Source organism: Garra rufa, chromosome 8 (assembly GCF_049309525.1).
Source record: "Garra rufa chromosome 8, GarRuf1.0, whole genome shotgun sequence".
Lineage (NCBI taxonomy): Eukaryota > Metazoa > Chordata > Actinopteri > Cypriniformes > Cyprinidae > Garra > Garra rufa.
The window spans coordinates 32,586,590-32,608,897 of record NC_133368.1 but is presented as its reverse complement, the minus strand read 5'-3'; the positions used below and the strand labels follow the sequence as shown (position 1 = coordinate 32,608,897).

At 38.7% G+C, this 22,308-nt stretch overlaps 1 protein-coding gene across 1 annotated transcript in view; it reads right to left on the bottom strand.

Moving 5' to 3' along the window:
* Window positions 1–22,308, bottom strand: part of LOC141340152 (receptor tyrosine-protein kinase erbB-4-like) — a 352,964-nt gene that overhangs the window by 251,953 nt on the left and 78,703 nt on the right. The window lies entirely within an intron of this gene.

Sequence of the window (22,308 nt, the reverse complement as noted above, 5' to 3'; positions counted from 1 at the left end):
TGAGCAATTAGTTTGTTGAAATTAAAAGGTACATTTCCACCACTTTTGTGAACAATATTTACCATGCTTTGATGACTGATGATCTAAAAATATGTTTACTGTGAAAAAGAACAGCTGAACATGATTTTTGATTAATAAAATATATGAATGTTTCAACAAAATATACTGCCGTGAGTTTTTATTTTGGAGCAATTGTAAAATGCTTAAAGTATACATATCATCAGCTTAAATTAAACTGATGAGATGTATACTCAAAAATACAACAGATTTTTATTCTGAGAGTGTAAGTAATGGTAATGATAGTAACATTAATTTATATTTAATAAAAAAAAAAAAGTCAGGACTTTGCCTCCTTATTTCAGAACACCACTGCACACTACGCTGCCCTCCAAAGGCAAAGTGCAGTAACTACGCCAACACTGAAACTGAGAAAAATGCCTGTAAAGTTTTTACACCAGCTAGTCAAACATGTTGACACTCTCGTTTCTCTGAAACGGGACAAAATTGAACCAGGAGACTTTGCCACAAGACAAAACAGTTGTCACAAAGTCCATTTTAAGCCTTAACTCAATGTTGACCAAATGTGTAGTTACTGTGCTTTGCCTTTGGAGGGCAGTACTGCTCAGAAAGTTGGTTGTAGACAGACTTTCAAGGCACAATAATTTTGTCTTATGGTCCAAAACATATTCAAATGAGACATTTAGACATAACCACACCTAAAAATGAATTAAAACATGTTTCGAATGTGAATTATTCCTTCAACTAACCGTAAAACTGCTTGCACAGAATTGTGGGATGTCCGTGAAGGATGCTGCCATCAAAATCCAATCAGATCAACAGGATGTTATGCAAAACTGCAGCATTTTTCAGCTTTCAGGTGCCGCCCATGTATCAGTCAGTGCAGTGATTTCATTGCAGGACCATTAAAAGCCCATCTAATCTCATCACATGCTCAAATCTACTAACATCTCGAAAAACATGCTTCAGCGTTTCCTAACCCTTAAAGGCCTCTTTTTTGGACTTGTTTTGGACTGATGAAGAGAAACACCTGCCTATTGCCATGATAGAGCTTGAAAGAGCCAGGACATTTTTTAATATAACTCGACTGGATTCATCTGAAAGAAGGAAGTCATATACACCTAGGATGCCTGAAGGGTGAGTAAATAATGGGCTAATTTTCATTTTTAGGTGAACTAACCCTTTAAGGCGTACTGTCAATTATCTTTGTCGAGTATGATCTGAGAGAACCAGTTTGATCTCACTGGTTCAAGAAAAGGGTCAAACCAGGACAGAGTTTTCGTTTTTAAGTGAGCGAACCCCTCCAGACACATTTTCAACAGACAAACATACACAATGGGGTGACACAGCAGCTGCTAGCGGTTCAGAGAGTTGCACAGTGAGCGATGAAAACAATTAAGAGCTCTAATTACCTCAGTACATCAGCTCTCAATATGCTGGCCATTGATTTGATAGAGCGCACATGACTTTGGATGAGCAGTAATCAAACAACTTCACACAGGAGGGAAAATATTAAGGAATGGCCTGCTGTTATATCTGGCGCACACTCTGGGTGCTAAAATAAATCGCTCGCTCTTTTGTAACCCACTCAAATAATTGCACTAATGGATTGATGGAAGATTTCTGTCAATGTATAAAACTGAGAATAATCATTCCTTTATTCACATTTTTTATGTATTTTATTTTTTGTTTTTACTTAATGCATAGCATGTTCAGGTATGTAAAACAAATGTACAAATGTATTTTTGTTTGTTCTGTTGTAAAATTGAAGTGTCTATTAGAAGTTGCGTCGATGGTTGCTGACGTCACTTTTGCGCCAGCTCGTGGTGAGAAATGCAAGCGGAGTTTTGGCTGTGCATAATCTTTTCCATCCTCGATAATTCCCACTTTAAATGTATACCTGAACTGTTTTATTGCATTAGGTGAGTCACAATTATTACTATTTTTCACATATTTGTTCTGTATTTTCATTTGTTAATATCAGGTGATATGGATTATTACTTCTGTTCGTGAATCGAACAAAGTACACAAAAAGGACAAATGCAAATCGATTTTCTCATGTTAGTAGCATTGTTAAACATGTTTGTACAATTGTTTTGTGGAAAATACGTTGTAAGTTCAAGTTAACAATGTTATATGAAGTTAATGGAAGTAATTGACTGACGTCACTTTTGCGCCAGCTCGTGGTGAGAAATGCAAGCGGAGTTTTGGCTGTGCATAATCTTTTCCATCCTCGATAATTCCCACTTTAAATGTATACCTGAACTGTTTTATTGCATTAGTGATCGGAGGAGAGTGTGCGTGCTTGATGAGATCGGACTGTTTCAACGCATCGTGATCGTTTTGGACTCTGTTTCAACTCATCGTGATCGTTTTGGATTCGTGCCAGGAGGGGCGGAGCGTTGGATTTCGTTAAGGAGGGGTTGCGCAATCAGAAGGCTCGTTCGTTTAAAGGACGGAAAAGTTTCTTCATCATTCGTTCCAACGAGGAATCTGTAGGCATTCAATTCATACACGCATACTGACTGAACTGAGTCAAACACATTCCAACTTCATTCAGGATTCAGTATTCATCTGCATTTGTTTTGATTGTTTGGACTATTTCTTTTATTTTATTATAATTTTGTTTTCTTTGTCTTCAATATTAATTGTTGACTGACAACATTACTGTTTAAGGGTTGAATTGAAATCAGCTGAAGATATATAGATCTGTTTTGTTTTGAATATGTGAAAAGGTTTTCAAGCACATTGCATTGAAAAAGGAAAGAGAAAGCAAGAAGGAGAAACACATTGAATACAAGTTTTCTGTTAAACTAATTTCTGTTTGTGTCTTATTCAAGCAGTTAGTGATCATATCTAAATTGAATCAAGTGCAGACACATTTTATGAACACAATTTATTTTGTATATTTTTTTTTTTTGTGTTTAATGTGAAGATCCCGAACCCGAGCCTCCAAGTTATTTTAATTATTATTAATTACACGTATTTGGTGAGCTCAGACCCGGTAGATATTTTTCCTCCTTTTCATGTAAATCCAAGGAACGGGTTACAGAATAGAGAGAGAAAAATTTGGCGCCCAACGTGGGGCTGCACTTGTGATAAATTTCGATCCTAACTGCTTTGAATAATTTTTTTTATTAGTAAACACATTTTTTATTTTATTTTATTTTTTCAATGGATCTGTGCAAGAAACTTAATTTTGATCCTGAAAGGTCCATAATACTTACAAAGGTTGATCCAAACACTACTCTCACAGAAGTGAAGAGATTCTTTGACTATCTTGATGAGGTCACGAAAGTAGAGTGGTTAGGTGACAAATCCTCAGGGGAGCTTCTTTGTGAATTTCAGGAAGTTACCACCCCATTAATTGCTGAAGAAGACTATTTGAATGCTGTTGGCCAAAATGTATGGGGTGTTATACCAGTAGATGGTATACAGATGAAAGATGCGCAACATCACTCTAGCACTCCAACACCAAGAAAGAGAGATTCAGTTCAAACCTTGGATGATATGGCTGATCAGCTGTTGGCGCAAATCGAAAGTTTGGCCCAACTACACTGTGTAAATGTAAATGATCTAAGCCAGCAGGTGGTGACGAAACTTGCACACAAGGCTGACGACGTAGACAGGGGCCCTTTCACTTCAACCCCTGCTACACGAACAGTTCGTGATGCAAAGCCTCAAGAGAAGCAGACTGCAGCTGCAAATTCAGCATCAAAAGTGTCGTTTAAAATCCGTGAAGATGTACCCCCTATGGAAAGGACGATGATTCATGAAACTCCAGTCACTCTTACTATACCACAAGAAGTGCAGCGTTTGGTGGTGGAACACGTGGTGAAGCATGACCCAGAATATCACGGACATGTCCCCTCACCCCCAAAGTTGAGAATGTTTTCTGGACATTGCCCTAAGCCTAATGGGGAAGTCAATTTCACTACGTGGCAGTTGTATGTGAGGCAATTACTCTCAGACACTTCTTTGACAGAGAGGCATAAAAGAAGGCATGTTTTGGATAGCCTCCTCCCCCCTGCTCTTAATGTTGCCCTTGGTGCAGGTACAAATGCACCACCAGAGGTGTACATGATGGAGCTTGAAAAAGCTTATGGTAGTGTTACTGGTGGAGACGAGCTGTACATTCAGTTTATAGAGACGCACCAGAACAGGGGCGAGAAACCTTCCGATTATTTGAGACGACTTCATTCTTTGATGCAGGAAGTTGTTGAAAAGAAGGGAGTGGTTAGTAAGCGTTCTGACACTCTACTTCTCAAACAGTTCGTCAGAGGGTGCTGGGATGAAGTTCTGATAACGCAGTTGCACCTTAAAGACTTTCTAACAGACTCGTCACAATCTGAATTGAGTTATTCTAGCTTGCTTTTCAAACTGAGGTCTTACGAACATGAAAAACAGCTTAAAGAGAAACGTATGAATCTTCATTTGTGTACGCCTCCGGCGAGAGCGCAAAGCCAAGTGCATGTTACCGTTGATCAGGGATGCACAGCAACCCCTGAGGAGGTGCAAGACAGTATGGCGTTGACCAGACGCATAAAAGAGCTTGAAGCTGAGGTAGTTAAAGCTAAAGCGCAGAAGCCAGCCTCAGTGAATAAACATGTGTATGATCAATTCCAGGCCAGTGGATCTAAGAAGAAAAGAGGCAAAGAGGGAAAGCTAGCATGCCCTGTGCCTCAAACTCAACCAAAGTCACCCGCTATTGGTGTGTTTTGCTACCGCTGTGGTGAGGATTCTCATTATTTGCAGCATTGCACTAACCCTGTGAATGCAACATTGGTGCAGCAAAAGTTAGTTCAGAGACATGAGCAAAAGAGTTCTCCCACAAAAGTGACCCCACCCACTGCGCATTTAAACTTGGAGTAGCTTCTGTTGTGGAACGAACAGAAGCTGGATTTGCGAAAAGTTCCATAGAAAAAAGTAACCAGGTTCCTAATGGTCTAATTGGGGAACCTTGGGAAAGTAAAGCTTGGTTAGATGGAATCGAGTGTCACTGTTTAATTGATACGGGATCTCAGGTAACTTGTGTAGCCGAATCTTTCTACAAGCAGTACTTGCAGCATAGGGGTATTACTCCTATGAGAGACTTACTTCGGGTTGAGGGAGCTGCAGGGCAAATAGTTCCCTACATTGGGTACATTGAAATAGATGTACAGTTTCCCAAGCCTGCTTGCGGAACGGATGCGGTCGTCACTGCATTAGCGTTGGTCTGCCCTGATCAGGCCTACAATGCTCGGTTGCCTTTGCTAGTGGGTACAAATATACTTCGCCATCTTGTCCAGGATTGTAGGTTAGTGCAGGGAAATGAGTATCTACGGCAGATGCCTATCAGTGCTAATTGGATAGCTGCATATCGCATGTGTGACAGTACGGTGACACCCTGTAAAAGGGCACAGCACACTACCCCCGTTAGACTGTCGGGCAAGAAGTCTGTAACGATCAGCAAAGGGGAAAAGTGTGAGGTGACCGGCGTGTATCGAGTGAAAGATTGTGGTATGAACAAGACGATGATTATTGATGAGCCCTTGATGCACCACATTCCCGGTGGTTTAGTTGTGGAGTGTAAATTGATACAAGCAGAGATCTGTGCTCGGAATAAAGTCAAGGTAGTCATCCGTAATGTTTCAGATCACAGTGTGACTTTACAGCCAAAGGGAGTGCTTGCTGAGTGTTCAGTGGTGGACTGGATTAAGTCTGTGCCGCTTTTTGATGATACTGCCACTTCACAAGCCACCACATCCCTGATGGCGAATCTTTCGGTTAGAACAGAGGATCCTGTGACTCTGGACTTTAGTGACTCTCCTATTTCTGAGGAATTCAAAGCTCACATCATTGAAAGAATAAACAGGGAAGCGTCAAGTGCATTCGCTAAACATGATCTTGATGTAGGACATGTGTCAGGTGTAGCACATAGAATAGAGCTGGTTGACCACATTCCTTTCAAAGAGCGTACCCGTCGGGTCTCGCCTGCAGATTTTGAAGATTTGAGGAAACATCTCATAGATTTACTCGCTAGTGAGATTATTGAAGAATCTAGCAGTCCGTACGCTTCCCCAGTTGTACTGGTGAGGAAGAAAAATGGAGATTTGAGAATGGTAGTTGATTATCGTAAACTTAATAAACTGACAAAGAGAGATGCATATCCTCTCCCAAGGATCGAGGAGACCTTTACTTTGTTGTCAGGCTCTAAGTGGTTTTCGGTCCTAGATTTAAAAAGTGGATACTATCAGTTGGAGGTAGAAGAAAGTGACCGTCCCAAAACAGCATTTACTACTCCGTTTGGAAACTGGCAATTTAGGCGTTTACCTCAAGGCCTGACAAATTCGCCAGCAACATTTCAAAGAACCATGGAGAAAGTCATGGCAGGTTTGAATTTGCAGGAAGTCATAGCTTTTCTAGACGACTTAATCATTTTTTCTGACTCGCTTGAACAGCATGAGGAAAGGCTCATGAAGGTTCTCAAACGGATTTCCGCCTTTGGACTAAAGTTGGCACCTTCTAAGTGCAGATTTTTTCAAAGTTCCGTCAAATATCTAGGACATGTTATTTCGGCTCTAGGTATCCACCCCGATCCAGACAAGATTTCGGCCATAAAGGAATGGCCCATTCCAAAGACTGTCAGGGATCTGAGGGGATTCCTAGGTTTTGCCGGATACTACAGACGCTTTGTTGAGGGCTATTCCCGGATAGTTAAGCCTCTTAATGGGTTATTACAAGGTGAATTTTCCACTAGACAGTTATCATCATCTTGTCGCGTCAAGAGTAAATCTCAGTCTCTAGCTGGGAAATGGGACGAGGAGTGTCAAGTTGCATTTGACACAATCATTCAGAAGCTTACAACTGCGCCCGTTTTGGGTTTTGCAGATTGGAAATTACCTTATATTCTTCACACTGACGCCAGTGTCAATGGCCTAGGCGCCGCTTTATATCAGGTTCAAGATGGTAAGACGAGAGTGATCGCCTATGCCAGCCGCGGCCTGTCGAAGAGTGAGAAAAACTACCCTGTACACAAGTTAGAATACTTAGCACTTAAATGGGCTGTGTGTGAAAAATTTCATGATTTTCTGTATGGCACAAAGTTTACCGTGCTAACCGATAACAACCCGTTAGTGTATGTGCTTACGACGGCTAAATTGGATGCGGCTGGCCATAGGTGGCTCGCAGCTCTGTCCATGTACGATTTTGATATCAAGTACAGAGTGGGAAAAACTAATGTTGACGCGGACGGGCTATCTCGACGTCCTCAAGAAACACTGATTGATGATGCAGAGACCATCCAGATAGATGAACGAATTGCAAGTTTGTTAAGTAAAGCAGAATGTGCAGCTATCGAGTTTGAGAAGTTTGGTCAGGAAGAGATTAAAGCTGTGTGTTTGAGACAGTCAGTATCTTGTGAGATGCATACTCCACAGCAGTGTGATGGGGGAGACTCGCTGGAAGGCAGAGTTATTCCAACTCCGGCTGTGGAGATGTTACTCTGTGATGAAAATGTAGTTCCTGATGATTTAATAGATCCTGAAGACTTGCCTGGACAGACTGCTTTACCTAGTATGACTCCAGCTGATTGGTACAAGCTACAAAGAGAGGATGCAGCCATCAGAAGAGTAATTAGTCTTGTGGAATCTGGGGAAACTTTAACTCATGCAGAAAGGCTCAATGATTCAAAAGAAGTGATTCTAATGCTGAGGGAAAGGCCCAAATTAAGTTTAGTAGATGGTGTGCTGTACCGTATGGTATCTGATCAGTATGGACAAAAATACGGTCAGTTGGTTGTTCCCCCTAGTTTCAGAGATAGAGCCCTTGAAGGAGTTCATGACGAAACTGGGCATATGGGTTACGAAAGAACTTTGGAGCTTGCGCGAGCTAGATTTTATTGGCCTAAAATGGCAGAATGTGTTGAGCGAAAGTGTAGAACTTGCGAGCGATGTATCAAGAGGAAATCCCGTGCTCAAAGGGCTGCAGAGCTAGTGAACATCAAAGCTTATGCTCCCTTGGAGTTAGTGTGTATCGATTACCTTTCGTTAGAGCCAGACTCAAGCGACACCCGTAACATCTTAGTAATCACAGACTTTTTCACAAAGTACTCATGGGCATTTCCTACCAAGGACCAAACAGCCAAGACTGTAGCTTCTGTGTTGTGGGAGAACTTGATTTGTCATTTTGGTTTCCCAAAAAGAATACATAGTGATCAGGGAGCTAACTTTGAGTCTGAGCTTGTGAGGGAGTTGTGTACAATAGCTGGGGTAAAATCCCGCACTACACCTTATCACCCACGGGGAAACCCGGTAGAAAGGTTTAACCGAACCCTTCTTGATCTACTGGGGACCCTGAGTGATAAGAAAAAGGAACATTGGAGAAAATATGTCCGTCCCCTAGTGCACGCGTACAATTGTACTAGAAATGATGCGACTGGTGAATCTCCTTTTCTTTTAATGTTTGGACGCCAACCTCGTCTTCCAATTGACCTTTGCTTTGGGATTAACCCGAAGGGATACAATTCCAGAACTCATACTCATTACGTCAGTGAACTAAAGCGAAGATTGAGGTATGCCTATCAACTGGCCGTTCAAAATGCTGAAAAGAGACAATTGATGAATAAGAACAGATGGGACAAGAAAGTTACAGCGGCTTCAGTTGACGTCGGTGATCGTGTCTTAGTAAAGAACGTCAACATTCGAAGAAAACACAAGATTGCAGATCGCTGGGAATCTACAGTATATGTGGTAACCAAGCAGCCAAATGCAGAGATTCCTGTTTATGTTGTCCGGCCTGAGAATGCTGATGGCCCTGAGCGTATCCTGCACAGAGACCTTTTACTCCCATGTGGGTTTCTTCCAGCAAGTCCTTCTGAGGATGATGAAGTTCCCGCAGCTACAGTGACACGTCCACGCAGAGTGCGTAAAAGTAATTCGGAAGAAGAAGAACGTCGTGGTGAAATTCAGGAAGCTGAGAGTCCACAAGTGTCTCTAAATCCTTATGCCCCAGAGTTTCAGTTGGGGACCGCATCACAAGACGTCCCTGATTCCTCCTTTATTCTCAATGTGTCAAATGATCAAGAAGTTGAAATGAACCCAGGTGACTCGCAAAGGGATGAACCTGACGAGAGAGAAATTGAAGAGTGTTACGAGACAGAAGTTCAGCAAGATGCTTCATCTTTAGTGGAGGAAGATGTTAATGTGTCCGTACAGCATGATGAGTTAAGTGCGGAAGAAAGACGTGATTCTTTTGTTGGGCTGAGAAGGTCCCAAAGAGAAAAGAGACCCCCAAGTAAATTGAAAGATTATGTTGGTTGGAAAGCCCGATGTGTGCAACAAAGTGTAAATGTAGAATCCCAACCCAACTACTTCAGTCAAGTACTTGAAATGATGCAGCAACAAATGAGAGTGCAACAAACTCAAGGTGAACTATTGTTTAGCCTTATGGGTCATGTATCAAACTAAGTATCTAAACTCAGAGTGAACTGTTGTTTAGCCTTAAGGGTCAGACAATTAATTAAGTATCTGATGAGGACATCAGAGTTTTGAGCAGGGGAGGATGTAACCCACTCAAATAATTGCACTAATGGATTGATGGAAGATTTCTGTCAATGTATAAAACTGAGAATAATCATTCCTTTATTCACATTTTTTATGTATTTTATTTTTTGTTTTTACTTAATGCATAGCATGTTCAGGTATGTAAAACAAATGTACAAATGTATTTTTGTTTGTTCTGTTGTAAAATTGAAGTGTCTATTAGAAGTTGCGTCGATGGTTGCTGACGTCACTTTTGCGCCAGCTCGTGGTGAGAAATGCAAGCGGAGTTTTGGCTGTGCATAATCTTTTCCATCCTCGATAATTCCCACTTTAAATGTATACCTGAACTGTTTTATTGCATTAGGTGAGTCACAATTATTACTATTTTTCACATATTTGTTCTGTATTTTCATTTGTTAATATCAGGTGATATGGATTATTACTTCTGTTCGTGAATCGAACAAAGTACACAAAAAGGACAAATGCAAATCGATTTTCTCATGTTAGTAGCATTGTTAAACATGTTTGTACAATTGTTTTGTGGAAAATACGTTGTAAGTTCAAGTTAACAATGTTATATGAAGTTAATGGAAGTAATTGACTGACGTCACTTTTGCGCCAGCTCGTGGTGAGAAATGCAAGCGGAGTTTTGGCTGTGCATAATCTTTTCCATCCTCGATAATTCCCACTTTAAATGTATACCTGAACTGTTTTATTGCATTAGTGATCGGAGGAGAGTGTGCGTGCTTGATGAGATCGGACTGTTTCAACGCATCGTGATCGTTTTGGACTCTGTTTCAACTCATCGTGATCGTTTTGGATTCGTGCCAGGAGGGGCGGAGCGTTGGATTTCGTTAAGGAGGGGTTGCGCAATCAGAAGGCTCGTTCGTTTAAAGGACGGAAAAGTTTCTTCATCATTCGTTCCAACGAGGAATCTGTAGGCATTCAATTCATACACGCATACTGACTGAACTGAGTCAAACACATTCCAACTTCATTCAGGATTCAGTATTCATCTGCATTTGTTTTGATTGTTTGGACTATTTCTTTTATTTTATTATAATTTTGTTTTCTTTGTCTTCAATATTAATTGTTGACTGACAACATTACTGTTTAAGGGTTGAATTGAAATCAGCTGAAGATATATAGATCTGTTTTGTTTTGAATATGTGAAAAGGTTTTCAAGCACATTGCATTGAAAAAGGAAAGAGAAAGCAAGAAGGAGAAACACATTGAATACAAGTTTTCTGTTAAACTAATTTCTGTTTGTGTCTTATTCAAGCAGTTAGTGATCATATCTAAATTGAATCAAGTGCAGACACATTTTATGAACACAATTTATTTTGTATATTTTTTTTTTTTGTGTTTAATGTGAAGATCCCGAACCCGAGCCTCCAAGTTATTTTAATTATTATTAATTACACGTATTTGGTGAGCTCAGACCCGGTAGATATTTTTCCTCCTTTTCATGTAAATCCAAGGAACGGGTTACACTTTCGTTTCCTCCATCGTTTGGTCTCCGTCTCGCACTAAACTTCTACGAACAATTCAACAACATCTGCGTAATATCAATTAACAAGAACTCCTCTGGGAAACCTGCCAATAGTGATTAGTAGTGATGAAAAATGTAATTTCACACTTGGTCAATATATGTCATTAGAAAAAGCAAGCATTAATCTGCACACTAACGTCCTGTTTACTTCACCTAGACACTCCCTGTCACTTGATTTCACAGATTTTTCCCAGACTGAAACCAACTGACAGCACAATGCAGCTCCTATCAGATGGGTCGGTTGTTTAGAAATAAGAGATGGTTTTATATTACACAGATAAGTGAAGGAACAAGATAAAGTGATGGACCGCGTCAGTTTGCTCTCTTATCGCATTCAGCTTGGGGAGAGGAAGTGAGAGAGGGAGAGAGGAAGGTGATTGGGTAGTTCGCTGAGCCACAGATGCATTCCTCATCCTCGGAGAAGTCACCGTTCAGGACTAGTGAAGTGTGACAGCAGAAATGCTGAAACGCCCATATGGCAGAACACAAGAATACATAAACATTCAAGTACACCTCGGGCGCAAACAGACACACCTGCAATCTCCAAGAACGCAGCACTGTATTACAAAACATGCAACTCCGCTTTTGCTAACTGCCTGTGTCGCCGAAAAACAACTAAATGTAGGCCAAACAAAGGATGACATTGACTAACCATGCATGTGCATGCATTATAAATCAGTGTTTGCACTTTTAAGACCAAATTAAGAGCTGAAATTACACTTATAATTAGGGGTGTAAAAAATATAAATAAAAAGCTAAAAAAAATGCTTAGATTATAGTAATAAATAATGAGTTATAATGACTATACTAATATCCAATGTTTAACAGATGCTTGCACACCAGACGTAAGTCTGAAGAAAGAATTGTACATTTTAAATAAATAAAAGTTCATGCTGCTGATTTTAGTTTTTAGCATCATTATGTAGAATTGTGTGCATCCATTTAAAGAAAGTAAGGTAATTGTTCTTGTTCTCTTTCCAGTTGCAATTTATTCTTCATATTCTGTAATATATGGAACTTTAAAGGTCCCATATTGTACACATTTCTGGAGGTTTATTTTAGTTGTTGATGTCCTTAAGAATATATATTTGCGGTATAAGTGCCAAAATCCATCTCAATATATTTTTACAGCTCCTTTTTTGGGAGCTCTATCAAAAACAGGTCGATTTTGGCCCATCTAACTAATATTCATGAGCCTCTCTTCTGATTGGCCTGTTGTTTTCTGAGTGACGCACAGCCAGGCCAACCACAGGTAACTACGTCATGTATGCTGTAAGCAAGCTCAGAGCAATAGAGAGAGCGTAGCTTGCTGATACTCAACAGGATATTTCAGAATGATCATTAATGTTTTTTCTTTTTCAAACACCGAATGCAGTAAGCTACATAACTGTTGCTTTAGTAAAGCCCCTTTCACAATGCGCGCTGATTCTGGAAAATTACGGGAACGAGCGCTGTGTGAACAAAAGCCAGAACCATAAAGGCAGTGTTGTAGTGATGATGCACGTTATCAAGCAACTCTTCACGACAAAAAAATACGTGCAAAGTGGAATGAAGCAGCGATCAGGCAGAGCCAGCTCCGCACTATCAGCGCTGAAGCACAGTTTGTTCAGGTTAGTTTCAGTTTAGTGAAACGTACGCGTCGCATTACATCTCACATCCAAACGTCACATGTCTTTACGGGGTGTGTGTAAAGCACGCACAGATTCCGGAAAACAACTGTGAATGAACCAAATCAAACAACTCCGGAACAAATCATGGGACACATTATCCGTGTATTTACCGGAATCGCTGTGTGAAAGAGGCTGAAGTTGACTGCCACTGGTCTCTTATATTCACGTTGTTCAGAAGCCTGTGCAATGATGTAGTTTCCTGACATCCATGGACTGAACAGCGTTTTCTCGACTTGTTTTCGTGTTGTTGTTGCTCAACAATGGAATGGATGCGTTGTTGTCTGGGTTTGACAAAAGGAGGGTGGGACGTGTTTGGTGCTCGGGGTGGTGACTGAAGGCGGTGACTGAGTAGATGGGACGTCACATCTTTACGGAAGTCACAGCGTCTCGTGAAAATGAACAGCTACTTTAAGCAGGCTGTGTGCAGTTTACTGTGGATTGACTGCTTTGAAACTCATATGGTAGTTACATAGCCCCTAGACCTCAGTTATCATGAAAAAAGCCAGGAAATTTCGATTTTGACAATATGGGACCTTTAAATATGGTTAACCATGCCTTGACAATTGATGATTATTTATTATTAAAATTTTATTTGTGCACTTTTTTGAGACTGTGAATATAAAGCTTGATATATTGTCAATTTTTAAAATGTAGTAATTGCTACAAAGGACTTTTACAGTGCCTTGCGAAATTATTCATACCCCTTCATTTTTTTCACATTTTAGAATTAATGTTGCTGCCTTATGTTCAACTTTTTTTCCCACATCAATCTACACTCCCTACTCCATAATGGCAAAGCAAAAAATAGGTTTATAAAATTTGTGCAAATTTATAAAAAATAAAAAACTGAAAATATCCCGTTGCATAAGTATTCATACCCTTTTCTGGGACACTTGAAATTTAGCTCAGGAGCATTCATATTGCTTCTAGATGTTACTACACTTCGAGTGGAGTTAAACTGTGGCAAATTGATTTGAATGAGTATGATTTAGAAAGGCACACACCTCTCAGAAAAGGTCTTACAGCTGAAAATGCATTTCAGAGCAAAAACCAAGTCCTGAGGTCAAGATAACTGCCTGTAGAGCTCAGTGACAGACTTGCGTTAAGGCGATGATCTAGGGAAAAAATCTGCTGCACTGAAGGTTCAGAGAAGCATGTAGCCTCCATTATCCATAATGGAAGACGATTGGAACAACTAGGACTCTAGAAAAATTCTGCCAGCCCCCATCCAAGCTGACAGAGCTTGAGAGGTGAAAAGGTGAGGCAAAGAATGGCAGATAATTGCCAAATGCAGATGTGCAAAGCTTGTCACATCATACCCAAAAAGACTTGAGGCTGTAAAGGTGCTTCAACTATGTACTGAGTTAAGGGTATGAATACTTATGCAATGTACTTATTTCAGTGTTTTATTTTTAATAAATTTGTAAAATTTGCAAATATGGTTTTTGCTTTGTCATTATTATGGTGTATGGAGTGTAAATTGATGTGGGGAAAAACTAATTTAAAGCAGTTTAACATAATGCTGCAACAAAACAAAATGTGAAAAGGCACTTTATTTCAAATAACTGCTGTTCTTAAAACTTCCTCAAACAATCATGAAAGTCCATCAACTTCTATAAAAATATTGCACAAATTTCTTAATATTAATAACAATAAAGCAGCAAATTCAGCATATCAGAATGATTTCTAAATGATCATATAATACCAAAGGCTAAAGCAATGGCTGCTAAAAACTCAGCTTTGCCATAACAAAATTAAATACATTTTAAATTATGTTAACGGAGACCTTTTATGCACCTTTTTACAATTGGAAGCAGAAACGGGCTGTTTTCGTGCATGGCTCTTTAAATGCAAACGAGCTGCTGCTCCCCGCCCCCTTTTCCAGAATAAAGCTGTGCCTTTACAGCTCGTACCTCAGATACTTTGCCAAAAAAACATCTGTTTGGTTTTGATTAGCATGTGTATCACACTGAAATCATGCTTTTAAACAATATTAGTTTAAACTTCTGATGTAGGACTGAATGAAACAATGGCACAGTCTCAATAACCAAGCACAGACCTGTAATTAAATCAAATCATAACACCCCTACTTACAATAACCTGCCCACAGGAAGGATCTGATACAGGTCTCACAGTGTGAGTTCACACACCCCATATCAACCTCTCACCTGAAGCCTTGGACTGCCACTCACCCATGAAATTTCACAGTCATGGGTTTTACTTCAGACAACAGCACTTACAGATAGCATCAGCCCCGAAATCTACCACCAGCAGCCTGCTTGGCAAACCGTGTGCCAAACAGAGATGCTCATCTCACTGATTGGGTTTCTCATGGAAAAGGAACAAAACATGAACGTCGATTGCTCCATAGACAGCAGTGAGATGTCCAGCTCATAAGTGTCCTCCTAAAGCTCAGCAAACTCGCAGATGTCTCATACAGAGCTACAGAAATTGTTTTAACCGTCAGCTGTGTTCAGATTTGCCAAGATACCGAAGTTCCCAATAAAAATGAACATAAACATTTGTCATTAAATTCTTGCAAAGCCAAATCACCTGAGCATCGTTATACACCTTTTTAACACTTACTGTATGTTAGAAATGTCTTCTTTCCAACAATGACTGTATGATTTTGAGATCCATCTTTTCACATTGAGGACAACTCAAGACTCATATGCAACTATTACAGAAGGTTCAAAAGCTCATTTATGCTCCAGAAGGCAAAACGATGCATTAAGAGTCGGGGGTGAAAACTTTTGAACAAAATGGAGATGTGTACATTTTCCTTACTTTGATTAATTATATATTTTTTTCATTTAGTACTGCCCTTCAGAGGCTTCAGAAGATAGTTACATGTTTCCCAGAAGACAAAATAAGTCAAATTTACCTGGATCTTTAATTTAAAAAAGTTTTCACCCCCAGCTCTTAATGCTTGGATTTTCCTTCTGGAGCATCAGTGAGTGTTTGCACCTTCTGTAATAGTTGCATATGAGTCCCTCAGTTGTCCTCAGTGTGAAAAGATGGATCTCAAAATCATACAGTCATAGCTGGAAAGGGTTCAAATACACAAAAATGCTGGAAACCAAAATAATTTGTGGGACCTGTAGGATTTTTCTGAAGAACAGCAGGCAGTTTAACTGTTCAGGACAAACAAAACTCATGAACAACTATCACTAAACAAAACAACAAAAACAGATGTGGATCATTCAGGTCACAACACAGTATTAAGAATTAAGGGGATGTAAACTTTTGAACGGGGTCATTTTTATACATTTTCTCTTGTAGACTATATCTAAACATCTTTTATGTGAAATCTCGTTTTTTTGCATAATCCCTCTTATTTTGATAAAATAATTAACATTTTGCAGATTCTGAAAGTGGGATGTAAACTTTTAACCTCAACTGTATACTCATATTAACACCAGAACCCCTTTCTATTTCTATCTCTATCTCACACATGCTCTCTTTTTCTGTTCATCAAACCAAGACACAATCATTAGACTGTTTTTGTTCATAAAATGTATTGTATAGAAAAGTGCAGCTTGAGCATGTTTCTAAATATATCAAGTCATACAACAGCACATAACAAAAGCAATTTCACTTTTGTAAACTTTTCCTACAAATCATGCCAATTTTGCAGAGCTACACAAAATGTAGTATATGCACCTGACCAAAATACATGATTACTTCTGAATTCTTCAATGAGAGAAATACTTTATGTATAATATTTGAGCAGCTGCTTCCTGCACATATTCCCTCCTTGCAAATTCCCATAACACCGACCAGTTTGTTAAGGCCCCTGCAATGTTTCTTTGAATCTGACTTGAGAGAGCATGTTCATGAGGGTACCATCCCTGAAGGCAGAAGGCCGATCCAAGTGTTCCAGCTCGATCGTATCACAAAAGAGAGAAAAAAAAAATACCAACACTAGAAGCCGGAGAACGAGCTCTACCTCTGAGGCGATTCTGAGCACGGAGCAGAAGCCTCAAAGCGGCTGATATGGCATATTCTTACATTACGAAAACAAGATAAAAAACAATGTAAGGCCTTATAATCAAAAAGAAGAAAGCAAAGGCGAGGAGGGGTGAGGGAGCTTTGAAGTGTCTGTGTTTGCATACGGCTGAGTTTCCTCACAGGGTGCATCCTAAAAATAAAGAGGGTACGTCAGGCTTTTAAGGGCTGTGGAGATAAAGTAGGCCGTTGGTTCTCTTATTTGGGCCTGTTATTCCTCTGAGTGCCTTTGAGAAGGGACAGGCAGGGCCGCTCTGTAGCATGACTGTGCTGTGATTGAATTCCTACGGGTCAAAGCCTCTGAAGAGACCACAAGAGAGTTTGCACACTGTGGATGATTTTAATGATGGAGCATTTGTTGTTTCATTATATACATGGAATTGTAAGGAATTGAATGATTCCGGTTGCTGATTGATGATTCCATTAATCGTTCTTTTACTCTAAACAAAAACATGGCATACGAACAACCGGTCAGTAATTACATTGATCACATTGATCACAAAACCTACACAACACATTAAAGGTTCTCGGTTCAGTTCAAGAAGAATACAAGTAAAGAAAGTCAACATCTGCTCCAAACTGATCACTCATGAGTTTGAGACTGGTTTGTAAGTGTTTTGACCAATTAATTAAAAATAATTGGCACACACAATGCAATAGAAAACTGTGTCAGAAATTGCATACCAAGTACACTACCAGGCAAAAGTTTTTGAACGTAAGATTTTTAATATTTTTTAAAGAAGTCTCTTCTGCTCACCAGGCCTGCATTTATTTGATCCAAAACACAGCAAAAGCAGTAATATTGTGAAATATTTTTACTATTTATATATTTCAAAATGTAATTCAGACCTGTGATCAAGGTTACATTTTCAGCATTATAGAAATGAATGCTTTTATTTAGCAAGGATGCTTTAATTTGATCAAAAAAGTTTGATCAAAAATTTTATTTTCAGAAAAATGTTCATCAAAGAGATCTGAAAAAATTGTACTCAGCTGTTTTCAACATAATAATTATAATAATTATAATAATAATAATAATATAATAAATGTTTTTCGAGCAGCAAATCAGAATATTATAATTATTTTTAAAGGAAAAGAAAGGACGTTTTGAGATCACAGAAATAAATTACATTTTAAAATATATTAAAATAAATAAATAGTAAAAATATTTCAAAATTGTACTGTTTTGGCTGAACTTTGGATCAAATAAATGCAGGCTTGGTGAGCAGAAGAGACTTCTTTTAAAAAAAATAAATAAATAAAAACTTATTTAATTAATATTTATTATTAGTATTATTTTATAGATTCACAACCCTAATATAAACCCAGTAACTATACAATTTGGCTGCATCCAAAATTCCTCCCTAAATTTAATTTAATTTCAATTAATTAATTAAATTAATAAATAATTGAAATTGCATTTATGGATTACATGATAGGTCACAAATCTGTAATTAGAAATGCATATAAAAATATAGAATTTTTTATTTATTTATTATTATTATTGTTGTTAACTCTATACAATAAGGTGTCATTTGTTAACATTAGTTAATGTATTAACTAACATGAACGAACAATTAACAATAAACAATACATTTATTACACTATTTATTCTTTTTTGTTAATGTTAGTTAATAAAATACAGTTGTTCATAGTTCATGTTAGATCACAGTGCATTAACTAATAATAACAAACAATTAGTGACTTTAATAATGCATTAGTAAATGCTGAAATTAACGTTAATGAAGATTAATAAATGCTATAGAAGTATTGTTGAAGTACTGTACTAATAAACACTACTGTAAAGTGTTACCTTATTATTATTATTTAAATATTAGTCAACATTGATCACAAAAAAGAAAGCATTTATTGTCCCAGCCCTAATTTGTATGATTTTGTGGCACCCATCCTTTGTCTCCAACGATAAACATAATTTTGAATGCGAGATCACATCTAAGCTAAAATATGAATGATTTTGCCAAACATCAAATGTCAGTGCAAAATTAGGATCCAATATTTTATTTAACAGAACCAGTTTTGAATAACAGCAGGTTTTAAATACCCATCCCTCATTATAAATTAAACAAGACTGCTGTTTTCTGCTCACAACTTGCTTTCCCAAAGAGTTTGAGTTTTTTTTAAGGCTATCAATCATCATAACATCTGTCTACACTGCAATCAAACAACATGATGCAACACAACAAAACTACAACATTCCCATTCTAATCAGCAAAGCAGCCTACACTGCAAGCACGCAACACCGCTTGTCAAACCATGGGGCCAAGATACGCTGGCACTCCCCGTCAGCGGCGAGAAGACTGTTGAATCTCAGCATCGGCGCCCACTCCTGCCACCCAGCCCTCTGTTTATTTATACCCACCCCCAACCAGGTCTGGCACTTCAGACATCCTCCTCCTCCCCCATGTGCCCTTCCCCACAGCCTCCAACACGCAAGCTATATTTAGCTGTGACCGCGTTTGGCAGGGCCGCCCGTGGAGGGAGACAGGTGGGGAAGAATTCCCCAGCTGCACATTCCCACAGCTTGATGATATGGGCTGATGGGGACCAAGGCGGCACGAAGCACAACTGTCCCTTCTAAGCAGCTGGCGTGGCCCATTAGATGGGATTAGAGCATGCAAACATGCCCCGTCGCCCCTTTCTCCAGGGGAACGGGCTCGGAAGAAAGCCACCTTGACCTTGACCTCAAATGAGAAACAGTTGTGCGGCTTTCGTCGCGTGTAAAGCACCGCCACGAGACTGCCGCCATTTTCTCGTGCCGGGCTAACACCTCTGCAAAAATAATTGAAGTCAGCCTTCCAAATTGAAAATGAAAGTCTATGTCAACCATTCAATGAGAAGGATCTTTTGTCCGATGCAGTCCACGAGAGTCCCATTATCCATTAGGGATTGCATGTGGTGATGAAAAGCCTTGAAAATAGAAGTGGGGATGAGATTAACTGGGGTTAGAGTTTTTAATGAGTTTTGCTCTTTTATCAGTAACTGGTGAGTAAGCGACCAGACGTGAAGGTTATGGAATAGAAAAATGGCTTCGAAATGGACCCATCATTACTTACTCTGCTAATTAAATCAATAATCAAAATCATTAAAGCGCTTCAACAAAGGTGGCTCATTTATCGCCACTTGTATGATATTTTATCTGCATGAAAAGAGCATGAATGGCGCTGGAGCAAAAGAGCATCATTCATGTAGGAAAAAGCCTAACTTGTTGAAGACGAACAGTGGCAGGAATCGTAAAGATATACCTCACGGTTCAGAACAATCTGCTACAGCCCGCTCGCCAATAACAGGTGACATTTAACATGAAACAAATAAAAGAACAGCGGTACAGGTGTCTTACCTCCTCTGTCGTGAGAAATGTGCTTTACATGGCACTAAAAAATATCTGACACAACATACTGTCTAGTTCTCTCATTTTTCAGATGAGGCCAGCACGAAAGAGATTTTGATTGAAATAAGAACAGAAGAACCTTGAGCAGTAAAAGGACCAGCACGCTTATTGTGATCATTAACATGGCTTCCTGTAGAAAAAAGGCATTCTGTGCCTTAGGAACTTAAATGAAAGAGAATGTTTCCCACTCTAATGTAGATTCCAAATTTGGCTTCCAACTAGAGGTCCTGTAGTGACATCACACAGCAGCACTTGTTTCAGGGTTAAAAACCATCACTGATGGAGAAAGTGATTTTAGGGAATTTAGCCACCTCTTCAGATTGATTCATAACATTATTTTACCATTGTCATGCTGAAATATTTTCCATTTAGAAAATGTCCAGTCCCAGAGAAATAATGTAAAAAGTGTTCTAGGTGGGGTAATATTAGATAGAGTAGTGCTGACAAATTGATTAATCACGATTAATTGCATCCAAAAATACATCTTTGTTCATATAACAACTTTTTTTGATGGATGGATGGATGGATGAGTAGTGCTGATAAATCGAGTAATCACAATGAATCACATCGAAAATGAAAGTCAGTGTTTACACCGAACGAACGGATGGATGGAGTAGTGCTGACAAACCAAGTAATCATGATTAATCAATTAATCACATTGAAAATGAAAGTCTGTGTTTACATAGAATGATAGATAGAACGTTAGATAGAACGTTAGATAGAATGATAGAGTGATAGAGCAATAGAGCGATAGAATGATAGAATGAAAGAACGATAGATAGACAGACAGACAAGAGTAGTGCTGAAAAATCGAGGATGGATGGCTGGATAGATAGATCGATCAAGGATGGATGGATGGATGGATGGATGGATGGAGTAGTGCTGACAAACCGAGTAATTGCGATTAATCGATTAAACACATTGAAAATGAAAGTCTGTGTTTACATAGAACAATAGTTAAACCGATAGAGCGACAGAGTGATGGAGCGATAGAACGATCGATAGATCCATGGATGGATGGATGGATGGAGTAGTGCTGACAAACCAAATAATTGTGATTAATCGATTAATCACACTGAAAGTGAAAGTCTGTGTTTACATAGAACAATAGATAGAACGATAGAGCGACAGAGCGATGGAGCGATAGAACTATCAATAGATCCATGGATGGATGGATGGATGGATGGATGAATGGATGGATGGAGTAGTGCTGATAAATCGAGTAATCACGATTAATCACATAAAAAATGAAAGCCTGTGTTTACATAGAATGATAGAATGAATGATAGAACGAACGAACGATAGATAGATGGGTAGATCGATCGATCGAGGATGGATGGATGGAGTAGTGCTGACAAACCGAGTAATTGCGATTAATTGATTAATCACACTGATAATGAAAGTCTGTTTACATAGAATGATAGATAGAACGATAGAACTATAGATAAATCGATAGAAAAACGATAGATAGAACGACAGAATGATAGAACAATAGATAGATAGAACGATAGATAGAACGATAGATAGATAGATAGATAGATAGATAGATATATAGATAGATAGATAGATAGATAGATAGATAGATAGATAGATAGATAGATAGATAGATAGATAGATAGATAATCACATTGAAAATTAAAGTCTGTGTTTACATAGGATAGATAGATAAACATGAACTAACAGCAAAGTAACTAAATACCAAGTAAAAATAAACTAACAAGTTTATAAATAAAGCAATAACATGTTATAAATTAGATATCATATTTACAATAGTATATTTATAAAGTTAAATTAATGTACATTAATAAATGCTGTAAGAAATGTTAATTGTTAGTTCATGATACCTAATGCCTTAACTAATTCCTAACCCAATACAGATCCTTTTTGTGAAGTGTCTTATCCACTTTCTGTTCAGTTAACCTTTAGTTTAGCTAGTCACTGTTAAAAAGAGATATGTTGCAATTGCAACAAGCAGGTGTCCGATTCCCAGCCATACATGGATAATTAGTGGAGTTTTATGTGGTAGCCTATGGAGGATCCACAGCATATGACCACTGCTATAAACACGACCCTACACGGGCAAAAGAAAACATTAACCCAGCAAACGATTATTGAGCAAGACCAAGCAGA